Genomic DNA, 19,831 nt, shown 5'->3' on the forward strand with positions numbered 1-19,831 from the left:
ATGTCAAACGGGAGGAGCTCGATGGCCCATTTTGCAATCCGGCCCATTGCGTCACGGTTGTTTATAATATCATTGAGTGGTACTACCGATGCTACTATGATTGAACACTCTTGAAAGTAGTGTCGTAGCTTCCGGGATGCCATGAATACCGCATATGCAATCTTTTGATAATGTGGGTACCGTGATTTGCATGGGGTGAGGACAGTGGACACATAGTAAACCGGCTTTTGAAGGGGGAATTTGTGTTCGTCCGTTTCCCGCTCGACGACGAGTACTGCGCTGACAACTTGATGGGTTGCTCCAATGTACAATAGCATTGGTTCGCCGATGTTTGGCGCAGCCAGGACGGGGTTTGTTGCCAATATGGCTTTTATTTCCTCGAGTCCGGCTATGGCGGCGTCCGTCCACTTGAAGTGTTCGGTGCGCCAAAGGAGGCGATAGAGGGGTAGCGCCTTTTCTCCCAACCGGGAGATAAAGCGGCTTAGAGCCGCCACGCATCCGGTTAATTTTTGTATTTGTTTGAGGTCCTTTGGGATATCCAATTGTGACAGAGCTCGGATCTTGGCTGGATTTGCTTCGATTCCCCTACCGGATACAATGAAGCCCAAGAGCTTTCCGGCTGGAACGCCGAAAACGCATTTTTCTGGATTTAGCTTGATGTCATATGCTCGGAGGTTGTCAAATGTAAGCCTCAAGTCGTCTACTAGAGATTCGACATGTCTTGTTTTTATGACCACATCATCCACGTATGCATCTACTGTTTTGCCAATCTGGTTTGCCAGACATGTCTGAATCATGCGCTGATATGTTGCGCCGGCGTTTTTGAGCCCGAAAGGCATTGCGTTGAAGCAGAATGGGCTGTATGGGGTGATGAATGCCGTTGCGGCTTGGTCTAACTTGGCCATCTTGATTTGATGGTAACTGGAGTATGCGTCAAGGAAGCATAATGAATCGTGTCCTGCAGTGGCGTCGATAATCTGATCGATGCGGGGGAGGGGGAAGGGATCCTTTGGGCAGGCCTTGTTGAGGTCTTTGAAGTCAACGCACAGGCGCCAGGATTTGTCCTTCTTTGGTACCATCACCAAGTTTGCTAGCCAGTCCGGATGTTTTATATCTCTGATGAATCCGGCCTCCAATAATTTGGCTAGCTCCTCTCCCATTGCCTGTCTCTTGGGTTCAGACAAACGCCGAAGGGCTTGTTTGACAGGTTTGAATCCTTTTAGGATATTTAAGCTGTGTTCGGCCAGCCTGCGTGGGATTCCTGGCATGTCCGAAGGGTGCCATGCAAAAATGTCCCAGTTCTCCCATAGGAATTCTCGCAGTGCGGCGTCTACATCGGGGTTTAATTGTGCCCCGATGGAAGCTGTTTTATTGGGGTTCATTGGATGGACCTGGAATTTGACTATTTCATCCGCTGGTTTAAAGGAGGTGGACTTGGATCTTTTGTCGAGTATCACATCGTCCCTGTTTACCGTGGAGCGCAGCGTAGTCAGTTCCTCAGCCGTTAGGGCTTCGGACAGTTCCTCAAGGGCCAGTGCGGCTGTCTTGTTTTCGGCGCGGAGTGCTATGTCCGGATCACTAGCGAGAGTGATGATTCCGTTCGGCCTGGGCATCTTGAGCTTCATGTACCCGTAATGGGGTATTGCTTGGAAGATTGTAAACGCTTCCAGCCCCAGCAGAGCGTGGTATCCATTGCTGAACGGGGCCACTTGGAATGTGACCTCTTCGGACCTATAATTATCCGGCGTGCCGAACACCACATCTAGTGTGATTTTTCCTGTATAGCGTGCTTCCCGACTGGGGATTATTCCTCTGAAGGTTGTGCTGCTTCGCTCAATGTGGTTCCAGTCTATTTCCATTTTTGAAGGGTTTCCTCATAAATGAGGTTCAATCCGCTGCCTCCATCCATGAGTACCTTGGTGAGGCGAAAGTCGTCCACTATAGGACTGAGTACCAATGCGGCTGGTGCTCGAGCTGTTCGGAATTTAGGTTCGTCGCTGGCATTAAAGGTAATAGCCGTGTCACTCCATGGGTTTATTGTTGCTACTTGATAGACTTTGGCGAAGCTGCGGAGTGTTCTTTTTCGCATTTTATTTGATGCGAAAGTCTCGAAGACTGTTAAGACTGTACTGGAGTCCCTGAGGTGGCTTTCTGCGGCCTCCGGAATTAGGAGATCTTCGCCCCTTTTGGCCACCTGCCGGAGTATCCAACATGCTCTAAGGCTATGAGTTGGTGTGGCGTCCTCTGTACTATGAATTTTACAGGGTCCATTAAGCCATCCCTCCAGTACGGTTCCATGCCCTGTAGAGGGTTTTGGTTTTTTGGTTTTTAACCCGGGTGTCTGATGATGATGCACCCTTTTATTTCGGACGGGGTTTCTATTCAGGGCCGGATTGTCCCAAAATTTAGTTTCGGTTTTCCGGGCGCTTTCCATCGCACAGTATTTTTGTACTATGGACGCCAAGTCAGCGAAGCGTGTAAGATCACGACGACCTGTGGCGTTGAGGATTCCCTTGTCCGTGCAATTATTGCAGAAGATTGTGATTGCGTTTTCCTCGTGGCAGTCCTTTATCCTGTTCATAACCAGGAGGAACCTTGCCCAGTAATGATGTACTGTTTCTTCGGGCTTTTGCCTGATTTGGGATAGATCGCTTATGTTCGGGCGGGTGGGTGGAATTAAATCCGGAACTTCACCCAATCTAAGACTCAGAGGCCAAGGAGTTTCCGAACTCTGAGGTTTGGATTCTTGGATGTTGTCCAGTGAATCTAGCCCGTTGTCTGATTCTAAGTTCAGGTCTTGAGTTACATCCTCCCCTCCGCGGGTATCCGGCTTGGAGGGATCTGGAATCCGGACGTAGCTAGTCCTTAAGATAGATGAAGAGTCGCCGCATTGTACCTCTACTACGGCAACGTGATGGGTGACTTGGGGAGAATTGATTTCTCTTAGATCGGGTTTAAGCCCAACCTGGTCATAATCCGTAGTGACCCCCAAGGCGGCGATGCGATCCAAGAGCTCGTTTACGGAAGAGAGCTCCATTGGATCTAACTGCTCGACGAGTTCCGAGCTGATGTGAAGATTGCTTTTGATGACCCGAGAGGTCACCGTCGGCGCAACGGCCGAACAGGCGGTCATGAGAAAACCGCCTAGCCGGAGAGTTTGGCCGACAGCCAAGGCTCCCTTAGTAATGGCGCCGTCTTTAAAGACGGGAAGAGGCATCCTTCCTGATTGCGACGACACAGAGGAACTCTCAATGAAAGCACCAATGTCGGTGTCAAAACCGGTGGATCTCGGATAGGGGGTCCCGAACTGTGCGTCTAGGCCGGATGGTAATAGGAGACGAGGGACACAATGTTTTACCCAGGTTCGGGCCCTCTTGATGGAGGTAAAACCCTACGTCCTGCTTGATTAATATTGATGATATGGGTAGTACAAGAGTAGATCTACCACGAGATCAAGGAGGCTAAACCCTAAAAGCTAACCTATGGTATGATTGTTGTATGATGAAGTTGTCCTACGGACTAAAACCCTCCGGTTTATATAGACACTGGACAGGGTTAGGGTTACACAAAGTCGGTTACAATGGTAGGAGATCTTGAATATCCGCATCGCCAAGCTTGCCTTCCACACCAAGGAAAGTCCCATCCGGACACGGGACGGAGTCTTCAATCTTGTATCTTCATAGTCCTGGAGTCTGGCTAAAGGTATAGTCCGGCTACCCGGACACCCCCTAATCCAGGACTCCCTCACTTATGCTCTTGAGAGAAGCCACTAGTGAAACCTATGGCCCCCGGGTCTATTCTCATCATATCAATCTCCATCACTTTAATCTTGCTTTGTTTTTTACATTGCCTTTACTTTTTACTTTGCATCTTTATACCAAAAATACCAAAAATATTATATCTATTAGATCTCACTCTTGTAAGTGACCGTGAAGGGATTGACAACCCCTAATCGCGTTGGTTGCGAGTAGCTATCGTTTTGTGCAGGTACGAGGGACTTGAGCGTGGCCTCCTACTGGATTGATACCTTGGATCTCAGAAACTGAGGGAAATACTTACGCTACTCTGCTGCATCATCCCTTCCTCTTCGGGGAAAACCAACGCAAGCTCAAGAGGTAGCAGCCGCCACGAGGCGGAACCAATCTAGGGCTTCGACGGAGCTGTTCTGCCGAGGAAACTTCCCTTCGGGAGGGGGAAATCATCACCATCGTCATTACCAACGATCCTCTCACCGAGAGGGGGTCAATCTCCATCAACATCTTCACCAGCACCATCTCCTCTCAAACCCTACTTCATCTCTTGTATCCAATCTTTATATCCAAACCTCAGATTGGTACCTATGGGTTGCTAGTAGTGTTGATTACTCCTTGTAGTTGATGCTAGTTGGTTTACTTGGTGGAAGATCATATGTTCAGATCCATTATGCATATTAATATCCCTCTGATTATGAACATGAATATGATTTGTGATTAGTTACGTTTGTTCCTGTGGACATGGGAGAAGTCTTGCTATAAGTAGTCATGTGAATTTGGTATTCGTTCGATATTTTGATGAGATGTATGTTGTCTTTCCTCTAGTGGTGTCATGTGAACGTCAACTACATGACACTTCACCATTGTTTGGGCCTAGAGGAAGGCATTGGGAAGTAATAAGTAGATGATGGGTTGCTAGAGTGAGAGAAGCTTAAACCCTAGTTTATGAGTTGCTTCGTAAGGGGCTGATTTGGATCCATATGTTTCATGCTATGGTTAGGTTTACCTTAATACTTCTGTTGTAGTTGTGGATGCTTGCAATAGGGGTTAATCATAAGTGGGATGCTTGTCCAAGGAAGGGCAGTACCCAAGCACCGGTCCACCCACATATCAAATTATCAAAGTACCAAACGCGAATCATATGAGCGTGATGAAAACTAGCTTGACGGTAATTCCCATGTGTCCTCGGGAGCGTTTTCCTTTATATAAGAGTTTTTCCAGGCTTGTCCTTTGCTACAAAAAGGATTGGGCCATCTTGCTGCACCATATTTACTTTTATTACTTGCTACCCGTTACAAATTACCTTATCACAAAACTATCTGTTACCAATAATTTCAGTGCTTGCAGAGAATACCTTGCTGAAAACCGCTTATCATTTCCTTCTGCCCCTCGTTGGGTTCGACACTCTTACTTATCGAAAAGGCTATGATAGATCCCCTACACTTGTGGGTCATCAATGTTAATCATAGAATTGCATCTCCTTATCACCCACAGTCTAGTGGTCAAGTAGAACTGAGCAATAGAGAGCTTAAATTAATTTTGCAAAAGATTGTTAATAGATCTAGGAAGAATTCGTCCAAGAAACTTGATGATGTATTATGGGCCTATAGAACTACATACAAAAATCATATGGGTATGTCTCCGTATAAAATTGTTTATGGTAAAGCTTGTCACTTACCTCTTGAACTAGAACATAAGGCATATTGGGCCATTAAAGAGCTCAATTATGATTTCAAACTTGCCGGTGAGAAGAGGCTTTTTGACATTAGCTCACTTGATGAATGGAGAGCCCGAGCTTATGAAAATGCCAAACTGTTTAAAGAAAAGGTTAAAAGACGGCATCATAAAAGGATACAAAAACGTGAGTTTAATGTAGGTGATTACGTATTGTTATACAACTCTTGTTTAAGATTTTTTGCAGGAAAACTCCTCTCTAAATGGGAAGGTCCTTACGTCATCGAGGAGGTCTATCGTTCTGGTGCCATAAAAATCAACAATTGCGAAGGCACAAATCCGAGGGTGGTGAACGGTCAAAGAATCAAACATTATATCTCAGGTAATCCCATAAATGTTGAAACTAATGTTATTGAAACCGTAACCCCGGAGGAATACATAAGGGACACTTTCCAGAACATTTCAGACTCCGAAAAGGAATAGGTACGTGGTACGGTAAGTAAACTGACTCCAAAACAGTTCTAATGGCAATTTTTCTCCGTTTTGGAATATTTAAGAAAATAGGAAAATAAGAAGCAGTATGGGAAGGACACGAGGGTGGAGGGCACGCCCTACCCCCTGCCTCGTGGGCACCTCGTGTGCTCTCCAAACTCCGTTTTCTTGCACGATACTTCCTTTGGTCAGTAAAAAATCATTATATAATCTCCCGAAGGTTTTGACCACCACACCACGCAAAGATCCTCTATTTTTTTGAGTTGTTTCTGTTGCAGATTTGGAGCAAGATGTCTTCTCAAGAGTCAGTCGAGGAGAGTCGGGTGTCTCATCCGACACCGGGGCCAAGAGCAAACAGCGATGCTGACCACTTTGGGCCATCAACTGAGGAAGAGATGGAGGCCGACTTGAAAAGGATAGATGCAATGGAGGAGGATCAAGAAGTTACTTCTCGTTTCCGAGCCGGATTAACGATGGGGGAACTACAGAGCTCAGCTATTCCAAACTCGGTCATCCCTACCAACGTTAGATTTCTTTATTTTGTAAATATGAAAAAGAGTGTTACTTGTTCTCCCGCAGCTATGCAACATCCTTGGGTGAAAGGATCTTTAGCCGTCACAGCAAGCTCCGTAAGGAAATAATGGACCTCAAGCAGCAAGTCAATAAGCTCGAGGAAGAGAATTGTATCCTGAGGGGCATCATCGCCAAGAATATCACATCACCACCCCCAAACAAAGAGACATAAACACATGGGTATGGGCACTCCCCTTGGCAACTGCCAAGCTTGGGGGAGTGCCCCGGTATTGTATCACCATCACACTTTTATCTTTACCGTTTTTCTTAGTTCGATCCTTTTGTTAATATCTTGATCTAGTAGAATAAAATTTTAGTATGATCTAGTTTTGAGTTTTGCTTTATGATCCATCTATGTAATCAAGTCCATGAGCTATATATAATAAAGGTTAGTGTTGAGTCAAGGGCTTGATTATCTTGCTATGATCTTGAGGGAATAAAATAAAAGAGAAAGAATAAAAATAAATAAAGAGATCATATGGATCTTATGGAGAATAATGACTTCACATATAACGAGTATGATGAATAACAGTTGTTGAGAGCTGACAAACATGGTTTTGGTCATCGTTGCAATTAATAGGAAGTAATAAAGAAAGAGAGGTTTTCACATATAAATATACTATCTTGGACATCTTTTATGATTGTGAGCACTCATTAAAACATGACATGCTAAAGAGTTGATGTTGGACAAGGAAGAAAACATAATGGGTTATGTTTTCTTACATCTGAGATAAATTATATTGTCATGGATCATCTAACATGTTGAGCTTGCCTTTCCCTCTCATGCTAGCCAAATTCTTTGCACCAAGTAGAGATACTACTTGTGCTTCCAAATATCTTTAAACCCAGTTTTGCCATGAGAGTCCACCGTATCTACCTATGGATTGAGTAAGATCCTTCAAGTAAGTTGTCATCGTTGCAAGCAATAAAAATTGCTCTCTAAATATGTATGATTTATTAGTGCGGAGAAAATAAGATTTATACGATCTTGTGATGTGGAAGAAATAAAAGCAACAGACTGCATAATAAAGGTCCATATCACAAGTGGCGATATAAAGTGACGTTCTTTTGCATTAAGATTTCGTGCATCCAACCATAAAAGCACATGACAACCTATGCTTCCCTCTGCGAAGGGCCTATCTTTTATTCTTGTCTTATACTTCATGCAAGAGTCATGGTGATCTTCACCTTTCCTTTTACATTTTATCCTTTGGCAAGCACAATGTGTTGGAAAGATCCTGATATATATGGCTAATTGGATGTGAGTTTTCATGAACTATTATTGTTGACATTACCCTTGAGGTAAAAGGTTGGGAGGCAAAACTATAAGCCCCTATCTTTCTCTGTGTCCGGCTAAACCTTCATACCCATAAATATTGCGTGAGTGTTAGCAATTGTGAAAGACTAAATGATAGTTGAGTATGTGGACTTGCTGAAAAGCTCTTATATTGACTCTTTCCGATGTTATGATAAATTGCAATTGCTTCAATGACTGAGATTATAGTTTGTTAGTTTTCAATGAAGTTTGTGATTCATATTTGATATTGTGAATGAATTATTACTTTAGCATAAGAGATCATATGACAATACATGTATATGTTGCTGTTATAATAATGATCATGATGCCCTCATGTCTGTATTTATTTTATCGACACCTCTATCTCTAAACATGTGGGCATATTTTTCGATTTCGGCTTTCGCTTGAGGACAAGCGAGGTCTAAGCTTGGGGGAGTTAATACATCCATTTTGCATCATGTTTTTATATCGATATTTATTACATTATGGGCTGTTATTACACATTATGTCACAATACTTATGCCTATTCTCTCTTATTTTATAAAGTTTACATGAAGAGGGGGAATGTCGGCAGCTGGAATTCTGGGCTGGAAAAGGAGCAAATATTAGAGACCTATTCTGCACATCTCCAGAAGTCCTAAAACTTCAAGGGAGCACATTTCAGATTATATAAAAAATATTGGGAGAAAGAAGTACCAGAGGGGGGCCACCCACCGTCCACGAGGGTTGGGGGCGCGCCCTACCCCCTGGGCGCGCCCCCTGCCTCGTGGGCCCTCTGGCAACCCTCTGATGCCCATCTTCTACTATATGAGGTCTTTCGTGGAGAAAAAAAAATATCATAAGCAAGCTTACGGAAAGAAACTCCGCCGCCACGAGGCGGAACCTTGGCGGAACCAATCTAGGGCTCCGGTGAAGATGTTCTGCAGGGGAAACTTCCCTCCGGGAGGGGGAAATCATCACCGTCGTCATCACCAACGATCCTCTCATCGGGAGGGGGTCAATCTCCATCAACATCTTCACCAGCACCATCTCATCTCAAACCCTAGTTCATCTCTTGTATCCAATCTTTGTACCAAAATCTCAGATTGGTACCCGTGGGTTGCTAGTAGTGTTGATTACTCCTTGTAGTTGATGCTAGTTGGTTTACTTGGTGGAAGATCATATGTTCAGATCAATTATGCATATTATTACCCCTCTGATTATGAACATGAATATGCTTTGTGAGTAGTTATGTTTGTTCCTGAGGACATGGGAGAAGTCTTGTTATAAGTAGTCATGTGAATTTGGTATTCGTTTGATATTTTGATGAGATGTATGTTGTCTTTCCTCTAGTGGTGTCATGTGAACATCGACTACATGACACTTCACCATTGTTTGGGACTAGAGGAAGGCATTGGGAAGTAATAAGTAGATGATGGGTTGCTAGAGTGACAGGAGCTTAAACCCTAGTTTATGTGTTGCTTCGTAAGGGGTTGATTTGGATCCATATGTTTCATGCTATGGTTAGGTTTACCTTAATACTTTTGTTGTAGTTGCGGATGCTTGCAATAGGGGTTAATCATAAGTGATATGCTTGTCCAAGGAAGGGCAGTACCCAAGCACCGGTCCACCCACATATCAAATTATCAAAGTACTGAACGCGAATCATATGAACGTGATGAAAACTAGCTTGACGATAATTCCCATGTGTCCTCGGGGGCGCTTTCCTTTATATAAGGGTTTGTCCAGGCTTGTCCTTTGCTACAAAAAGGATTGGGCCATCTTGCTGCACCTTATTTACTTTCATTTACTTGTTACCCATTACCAATTACCTTATCACAAAACTATTTGTTACCGTTAATTTCAGTGCTTGCAGAAAATACCTTGCTGAAAACCGCTTATCATTTCCTCTGCTCCTCATTGGGTTCAATGCTCTTACTTATCGAAAAGGCTATGATAGATCCCCTACACTTGTGGGTGATTAGGTACACCTTCTATCACAGATCCGAAGGCAAGATATTTGTTGCTAAGAATGGATCCTTTCTAGAGAAGGAGTTTCTCTCGAAAGAAGTGAGTGGGAGGAAAGTAGAACTTGATGACGTAATTGTACCTTCTCCCTTATTGGAAAGTAGTTCATCACTGAAATCAGTTCCTGTGATTCCTACACCAGTAAGTGAGGAAGCTAATGATGATGATCATGAAACTTCTGATCAAGTTACTACCGAACCTCGTAGGTCAACCAGAGTAAAATCCGCACCAGAGTGGTACGGTAATCCTGTTCTAGAAGTCATGTTACTTGACCATGACGAACCTACGAAATATGAGGAAGCGATGATGAGCCCAGATTCCGCGTGAAATCTGAGATGGGATCCATGTATGAGAACAAAGTGTGGACTTTGGTTGACTTGCCCGAAGATCGACAGGCCATAGAGAATAAATGGATCTTCAAGAAGAAGACTGACGCTGACGGTAATATTACTATCTACAAAGCTCGACTTGTTGCAAAAGGTTTTCGACAAGTTCAAGGGGTTGACTGGGATGAGACCTTCTCACCCGTAGCGATGCTTAAGTCCGTCCGAATCATGTTAGCAATTGCCGCATTTTATGATTACGAAACTTGGCAAATGGATGTCAAAACTGCATTCCTTAATGAATATCTTAAATAAGAGTTGTATAGGAAGCAACCATAAGGTTTTGTCGATCCAAAAGGTGCTAACAAAGTGTGCAAGCTCCAGCGATCCATTTATGGACTGGTGCAAGCCTCTCGGAGTTGGAATATACGCTTTGATAGTGTGATCAAAACATATGGTTTTATACAAACTTTTGGAGAAGCCTGTATTTACAAGAAAGTGAGTGGGAGCTCTGTAGCATTTCTAATATTATATGTAGATGACATATTGTTGATCGTAAATGATACTGAATTTCTGAATAGCATAAAAGGATACTTGAATAAGAATTTTCCAATGAAAGACCTCTGTGAAGCTGCTTATATATTGGGCATCAAGATCTATAGAGATAGATCAAGACGCTTAATTGGACTTTCACAAAGCACATACCTTGATAAATTTTTGAAGAAGTTCAAAATGGATCAAGCAAAGAAAGGGTTCTTGCCTGTGCTACAAGGTGTGAAGTTTAGTCAGACTCAATGCCCGACCACTGTAGAAGATAGAGAGAAAATGAAAGGTGTTCCCTATGCTTCAGCCATAGGCTCTATCATGTATGCAATGTTGTGTACCAGACCTGATGTGTGCCTTGCTATTAGTTTAGCAGGGAGGTACCAAAATAATCCAGGAGTGGTTCACTAGACAGCGGTCAAGAACATCCTGAAATACCTGAAAAGGACTAAGGATATGTTTCTCGTATATGGAGGTGACAAAGAGCTCGTCGTAAACAGTTACATCGATGCATGCTTTGACACTGATCCGGATGACTCTAAGTCACAAACCGGATACGTGTTTTTATTAAATGGTGGAGTTGTTAGTTGGTGCAGTTCCAAGCAGAGCGTCGTGGTGGGATCTACATGTGAAGCGGAGTACATAGCTGCTTCGGAAGCAGCGAATGAAGGAGTCTAGATGAAGGAGTTCATATCCAATCTAGGTGTCATACCTAGTGCATCGGGTCCAATGAAAATCTTTTGTGACAATACTGGTGCAATTTCCTTGGCAAAGGAATCCAGATTTCACAAGGGAACCAAGCACATCAAGAGACACTTCAATTCCATCCGCGATCAAGTCAAGGAGGGAGACATAGAGATTTGCAAGATACATACGGATCTGAATGTTGCAGACCCATTGACTAAGCCTCTCTCTCAAGAAAAACATGATCAACACCAAGACTCCATGGGTGTTAGAATCATTGCAATGTAATCTAGATTATTGACTCTAGTGCAAGTGGAGACTGTAGGAAATATGCCCTAGAGGCAATAATAAAGTTGTTATTTATATTTCCTTATATCATGATAAATGTTTATTATTCATGCTAGAATTGTATTAACCGGAAACTTAGTACATGTGTGAATACATAGACAAACAGAGTGTCACTAGTATGCCTCTACTTGACTAGCTCGTTGAATCAATGATGGTTATGTTTCCTAACCATATACATGAGTTGTCATTTGATCAATGGGATCACATCATTAGAGAATGATGTGATTGACTCTACCCATCCGTTAGCTTAGCACGATGATCGTTTAGTTTGTTGCTATTGCTTTCTCCATAACTTATACATGTTCCTATGAGTATGAGATCATGCAACTCCCGAATACTGGAGGAACACTTTGTGTACTACCAAACGTCACAACGTAACTGGGTGATTATAAAGGTGCTCTACAGGTGTCTCCGATGGTGTTTGTTGAGTTGGCATAGATCAAGTTTAGGATTTGTCAATCCGATTGTCGGAGAGGTATCTCTGGGCCCTCTCGGTAATGCACATCAATATAAGCCTTGCAAGCAATGTGACTAATGAGTTAGTTGCGGGATAATGCATTATGGAACGAGTAAAGAGACTTGCCGGTAACGAGATTGAACTAGGTATTGAGATACCGACGATCGAATCTCGGGCAAGTAATATACCGATGACAAAGGGAACAACGTATATCGTTATGCGGTTTGACCAATAAAGATCTTCGTAGAATATGTGGGAGCCAATATGAACAGCCAGGTTCCGCTATTGGTTATTGACCCGGAGACGTGTCTCGGTCATGTCTACATAGTTCTCGAACCCGTAGGGTCCGCACGCTTAACATTCAATGATGATCGGTATTATGAGTTTATGTGTTTTGATGTATTGAAGATAGTTCGGAGTCTCGGGCGTGATCACGGACATGACGTGGAGTCTCGAAATGGTCGAGACATAAAGATTGATATATTGGATGACTATATTCGGACACCGGATGAGTTTCGGGGATCACCGGGTAATTATCGGAGTGCTAGGGGGTTATCGGAACCCCCGGGGGAACTAATGGGCCAACATGGGCCTTGTGTGAGAGAGAGGAGGGGCCATAGGGCTGACCCTCCCCTTGGGAGTCTGAATTGGACAAGGAGGGGGGTGCGGCACCCCCTCTTTCCCTCCCTCTCTCCCTCTCTTTCCTTCCCCCTCCTTCTTCCTAGTTGGACTAGGAAAGGAGGAGTCCTACTCCTACTAGGAGGAGGACTCCTCCCTCTCCTTGGCGCGCCCCAAGGCCGGCCAGCCTCCCCCTTGCTCCTTTATATAAGGGGGTAGGGGGCACCCTAGGACACACAAGTTGATTGTTTCCAGCTGTGTGCGGTGCCCCCCTCCACCATAATCCACCTCGGTCATATCGTAGTTGTGCTTAGGCGAAGCCCTGTTCCGGTAGCATCATCATCATCGTCATCACGCCGTCGTGCTGACAAAGCTCTCCCTCGACACTCTGCTGGATCATGAGTTCCCCTCTTGTTGCTATGCATCACCGTGATCTTGCGTGAGCATTGGAAATTTTTTGTAATTACTGCGTTCCCCAACAGGTACACATCAATAACATGTATATCACATATACCTTTGGCGTTGCCGGCCTTCTTATCCGTTAAGTACTTGGGGCAGTTCCGCTTCTAGTGACCATTTCCCTTGCAATAAAAGCACCGAGTCTCGGGCTTGGGTCCATTCTTTGGCTTCTTCTCGGCAACTAATTTACCGGGCGTGGAAACTCCCTTGCCGTCCTTCTTGAAGGTATTCTTACCCTTGCCTTTCTTGAAACTAGTGGTTTTATTCACCATCAACACTTGATGTTCCTTTTTGATTTCCACCTCCGCCGATTTCAGCATTGAATATAACTTAGGAATGGAGTTCTCCATCCCTTGCATATTGTAGTTCATCACAAAGCTCTTGTAGCTAGATGGAAGCGACCGGAGGATCCTATCGATAACAGAGTCATCTGGAAGATTAACTCCCAGCTGAGACAAGTGGTTGTGCAACCCAGACATTTTGAGTATATGCTCGCTGACAGAACTGTTTTCCTCCATCTTACAACTGTAGAACTTGTCGGAGACTTCATATCTCTCGACCCATGCATGAGCTTGGAAAACCATTTTCAGCTCTTGGAACATATCATATGCTATGTGCTGCTCAAAACGCTTTTGGAGCCCCGGTTCTAAGTTGTAAAGCATACCGCACTGAACCAGGGAGTAATCATCACTACGCGACTACCAGGCGTTCATAACGTCTTGAGTTGCTGGGAAAATTGGTGCGTCACCTAGCGGTGCTTCAAGGACATATCCTTTCTTGGCATCTATGAGGATGATTCTCAAGTTACGGACCCAATACGTATAGTTGCTACCATCGTCTTTCAGCTTGGTTTTCTCTAGGAATGCGTTGAAGTTGAGGGCAACATTAGCGTGGGCCATTTGATCTACAAGACATATTGTAAAGACATTTTAGACTAAGTTCATGATAATTAAGTTCATCTAATCAAATTATTTAACGAACTCCCACTCAGATAGACATCCTGAAGGAAATATGCCATAGAGGAAATAATAAAGTTATTATTTATTTCCTTATATCATGATAAATGTTTATTATTCATGCTAGAATTGTATTAACCGGAAACATGATACATGTGTGAATACATAGACAAACAAAGTGTCACTAGTATGCCTCTACTAGACTAGCTCGTTAATCAAAGATGGTTATGATTCCTAGCCATAGACATGAGTTGTCATTTGATTAACAGGATCACATCATTAGGAGAATGATGTGATTGACTTGACACATTCCGTTAGCTTAGCACTTGATCGTTTAGTTTGTTGCTATTGCTTTCTTCATGACTTATACATGTTCCTGTGACTATGAGATTATGCAACTCCCGTTTACCGGAGGAACACTTTGTGTGCTACCAAACGTCAAAACGTAACTGGGTGATTGTAAAGGTGCTCTACAGGTGTCTCCAAAGGTACTTGTTGGGTTGGCGTATTTCGAGATTAGGATTTGTCACTCCAATTGTCGGAGAGGTATCTCTGGGCCCACTCGGTAATACACATCACTTAAGCCTTGCAAGCATTGTAACTAATGAGTTAGTTGCGGGATGATGTATTACAGAACGAGTAAAGAGACTTGCCGGTAACGAGATTGAACTAGGTATTGAGATACCGATGATCGAATCTCGGGCAAGTAACATACCGATGACAAAGGGAACAACATATGTTGTTATGCGGTTTGACCGATAAAGATCTTCATAAAATATGTAGGAGCCAATATGAGCATCTAGGTTCCGCTATTGGTTATTGACCGGAGACATGTCTCGGTCATGTCTACATAGTTCTCGAACCCGTAGGGTCCGCACGCTTAAAGTTTGATGACGGTTATATTATGAGTTTATGTGTTTTGATGTACCTAAGGTAGTTCGGAGTCCCGGATGTGATCATGGACATGACGAGGAGTCTCAAAATGGTCGAGACATGAAGATTGATATATTGGACGACTATATTCGGACACCGGAATGGTTCCGGGGGTTATCGGATATATACCGGAATACTGGGGGGTTACCGGAACCCCCCGGAGGTTAATGGGCCTCATGGGCCCAATTGGCAGCAGCGCGCCCCCCCCCCTCCCAAGTCCGAATTGGACTAGGAAGGGGGGCGGCGCCCCCCCCCCCCCTTTCCTTTCTAATGCTCGCAGTAGCACCTGGGTATTTGATACTGGTTTTGTTGCTAATATTTGCAACTCAAAACAGGGACTACGGATTAAGCGAAGATTGGCTAAGGACGAGGTGACGATGCGCGTGGGAAATGGTTCCAAAGTCGATGTGATCGCAGTCGGCACACTACCTCTACATCTACCTTCGGGATTAGTTCTAGACCTAAATAATTGTTATTTGGTGCCAGCGTTGAGCATGAACATTATATCTGGATCTTGTTTGATGCGAGACGGTTATTCATTAAATCGGAGAATAATGGCTGTTCTATTTATATGAGTAATATCTTTTATGGTCATGCACCCTTGAATAGTGGTCTATTCTTATTGAATCTCGATGGTAGTGATACATATATTCATAATATTGAAACCAAAAGATGCAGAGTTGATAATGATAGTGCAACTTATTTGTGGCACTGCCGTTTAGGTCATATTGGTGTAAAGCGCATGAAGAAACTCCATACTGATGGACTTTTGGAACCACTTGATTATGAATCACTTGGTACTTGCGAACCGTACTCATGGGCAAGATGACTAAAACGCCGTTCTCCGGAACTATGGAGCGAGCAACAGATCTGTTGGAAATCATACATAGAGATGTATGTGGTCCGATGAATGTTGAGGCTCGCGGTGGGTATCGTTATTTTCTCACCTTCACAGATGATTTAAGAAAATATGGGTATATCTACTTAATGAAACATAAGTCTGAAACATTTGAAAAGTTCAAAGAATTTCAGAGTGAAGTTGAAAATCATCGTAACAAGAAAATAAGGTTTCTACGATCTGATCATGGAGGAGAATATTTGAGTTACGAGTTTGGTCTTCATTTGAAACAATGCGGAATAGTTTCGCAACTCACGCCACCCGGAACACCACAGCGTAATGGTGTGTCCGAACGTCGTAATCGTACTTTACTAGATATGGTGCGATCTATGATGTCTCTTACTGATTTACCGCTATCATTTTGGGGTTATGCTTTAGAGACGGCTGCATTCACGTTAAATAGGGCACCATCGAAATCCGTTGAGACGACACCTTATGAACTGTGGTTTGGCAAGAAACCAAAGTTGCCGTTTCTTAAAGTTTGGGGCTGCAATGCTTATGTGAAAAAACTTCAACCTGATAAGCTCGAACCCAAATCGGAGAAATGTGTCTTCATAGGATACCCAAAGGAAACTGTTGGTTACACCTTCTATCACAGATCTGAAGGCAAAACGTTTGTTGCTAAATTTGGATCCTTTCTAGAGAAGGAGTTTCTCTCGAAAGAAGTGAGTGGGAGGAAAGTAGAACTTGATGAGGTAACTGTACCTGCTCCCTTATTGGAAAGTAGTTCATCACAGAAACCGGTTCTTGTGACACCTACACCAATTAGTGAGAAAGTTAATGATAATGATCATGAAAATTCCGATCAAGTTGTCACTGAACCTCGTAGATCAACCATAGTGAGATCCGCACCAGAGTGGTACGGTAATCCTGTTCTGGATGTTATGTTACTAGACCATGACGAACCTACGAACTATGAAGAAGCGATGGTGAGCCCAGATTCCGCAAAATGGCTTGAGGCCATGAAATCTGAGATGGGATCCATGTATGAGAACAAAGTGTGGACTTTGGTTGACTTGCCCGTTGATCGGCAAGCCATCGAGAATAAATAGATCTTCAAGAAGAAGGCTGACGCTGATGGTAATGTTACTGTCTACAAAGCTCGACTTGTCGCAAAAGGTTTTCGACAAGTTCAAGGGATTGACTACGATGAGACCTTCTCACCCGTAGCGATGCTTAAGTCTGTCCAAATCATGTTAGCAATTGCCGCATTTTATGATTATGAAATATGGCAGATGGATGTCAAAACTGCATTCTTGAATGGATTTCTGGAAGAAGAGTTGTATATGATGCAACCGGAAGGTTTTGTCGATCCAAAGGGAGCTAACAAAGTGTGCAAGCTCCAGCGATCCATTTATGGACTGGTGCAAGCCTCTCGGAGTTGGAATAAACGCTTTGATAGTGTGACCAAAGCATTTGGTTTTGTACATACTTTTGGAGAAGCCTGTATTTACAAGAAAGTGAGTGGGAGCTCTGTAGCATTTCTAATATTATATGTGGATGACATATTGCTAATTGGAAATGATATAGAATTTCTGGATAGCATAAAAGGATATTTGAATAAGAGTTTTTCAATGAAAGACCTCCGTGAAGCTGCTTATATATTGGGCATCAAGATCTATAGAGATAGATCGAGACACTTGATTGGACTTTCACAAAGCACATACCTTGACAAAGTTTTGAAAAAGTTCAAAATGGATCAAGCAAAGAAAGGGTTGTTGCCTGTATTGCAAGGTGTGAAGTTGAGTAAGACTCAATGCCCGACCACTGCAGAAGATAGAGAGAAAATGAAAGATGTTCCCTATGCTCCAGCCATAGGATCTATCATGTATGCAATGCTGTGTACCAGACCTGATGTGTGCCTTGCTATTAGTTTAGCAGTGAGGTACCAAAGTAATCCAGGAGTGGATCACTGGACAACGGTCAAGAACATCCTGAAATACTTGAAAAGGATGAAGGATATGTTTCTCATTTATGGAGGTGACAAAGAGCTCATCATAAATGGTTACGTCGATGCAAGCTTTGACACTGATCCGGACGATTCTAAATCGCAAACCGGATACGTGTTTTTATTAAACGGTGGAGCTGTCAATTGGTGTAGTTCTAAACAAAGTGTCGTACCGGGATCTACATGTGAAGCGGAGTACATAGCTAATTCGGAAGCAGCAAATGAAGGAGTCTGGATGAAGGAGTTCATATCCGATCTAGGTGTCATACCTAGTGCATCGGGTCCAATGAAAATCTTTTGTGACAATACTGGTGCAATTGCTTTGGCGAAGGAATCCAGATTTCATAAGAGAACCAAGCATATCAAGAGACGCTTCAACTCCGTCCGGGATCAAGTCCATATGGGAGACAAAGAGATTTGCAAGATACGTACGGATCTGAATATTGCAGACCCGTTGACTAAGCCTCTTCCACAAGTAAAACATGATCAGCACCAAGGCTCCATGGGTGGTAGAATCATTACTGTGTAATCTAGATTATTGACTCTAGTGCAAGTGGGAGACTGAAGGAAATATGCCCTAGAGGCAATAATAAAGTTATTATTTATTTCCTTATATCATGATAAATGTTTATTATTCATGCTAGAATTGTATTAACCGGAAACATGATACATGTGTGAATACATAGACAAACAAAGTGTCACTGTTATGCCTCTACTAGACTAGCTCATTAATCAAAGATGGTTATGTTTCCTAGCCATAGACATGAGTTGTCATTTGAATAACGGGATCACATCATTAGGAGAATGATGTGATTGACTTGACCCATTCTGTTAGCTTAGCATTTGATCGTTTAGTTTGTTGCTATTGCTTTCTTCATGACTTATACATGTTCCTATGACTATGAGATTATGCAACTCCCATTTACCGGAGGAACACTTTGTGTGCTACCAAACGTCACAACGTAACTGGGTGATTATAAAGGTGCTCTACAGGTGTCTCCAAAGGTACTTGTTGGGTTGGCGTATTTCGAGATTAGGATTTGTCACTCGATTGTCGGAGAGGTATCTCTCGGCCCACTCGGTAATACACATCACTTAAGCCTTGCAAGCATTGTAACTAATGAGTTAGTTGCGGGATGATGTATTACGGAACGAGTAAAGAGACTTTCCGGTAACGAGATTGAACTAGGTATTGAGATACCGACGATCGAATCTCGGGCATGTAACATACCGATGACAAAGGGAACAACGTATGTTGTTATGCGGTTTGACCGATAAAGATCTTCGTAGAATATGTAGGAGCCAATATGAGCATCCAGGTTCCGCTATTGGTTATTGACTGGAGACATGTCTCGGTCATGTCTACATAGTTCTCGAACCCGTAGGGTCCGCACGCTTAAAGTTTGATGACGGTTATATTATGAGTTTATGTGTTTTGATGTACCGAAGGTAGTTCGAGTCCCGGATGTGATCACAGACATGACGAGGAGTCTCGAAATGGTCGAGACATGAAGATTGATATATTGGACGACTATATTCGGACACCGGAATGGTTCCGGGGGTTATCGGATATATACCGGAGTACCGGGGGATTACCGGAACCCCCCCCCCGGAGGTTAATAGGCCTCATGGGCCCAATTGGTGGAAGAGGAGAGGCGACCAAGGCGCAGCCGCGCGCCCCTCCCCTCCCAAGTCCGAATTGGACTAGGAAGGGGGGCGCCGCCCCCCCCCCTTCCTTTCTCCCTCTTTCTCCTTCCCTCTCCTCTCCTACTCCAACATGGAAAAGGGGGAGTCCTACTCCCGGTGGGAGTAGGTCTCCTCATGGGGCGCGCCAAGGGTGGCCGGCCCTCTCCCCCTCCTCTACTCCTT

Source organism: Triticum urartu, chromosome 6A (genome assembly GCF_056163025.1).
Source record: "Triticum urartu cultivar PI428250 chromosome 6A, HENAU_Tu73, whole genome shotgun sequence".
Taxonomy (NCBI): Eukaryota; Viridiplantae; Streptophyta; class Magnoliopsida; order Poales; family Poaceae; genus Triticum; species Triticum urartu.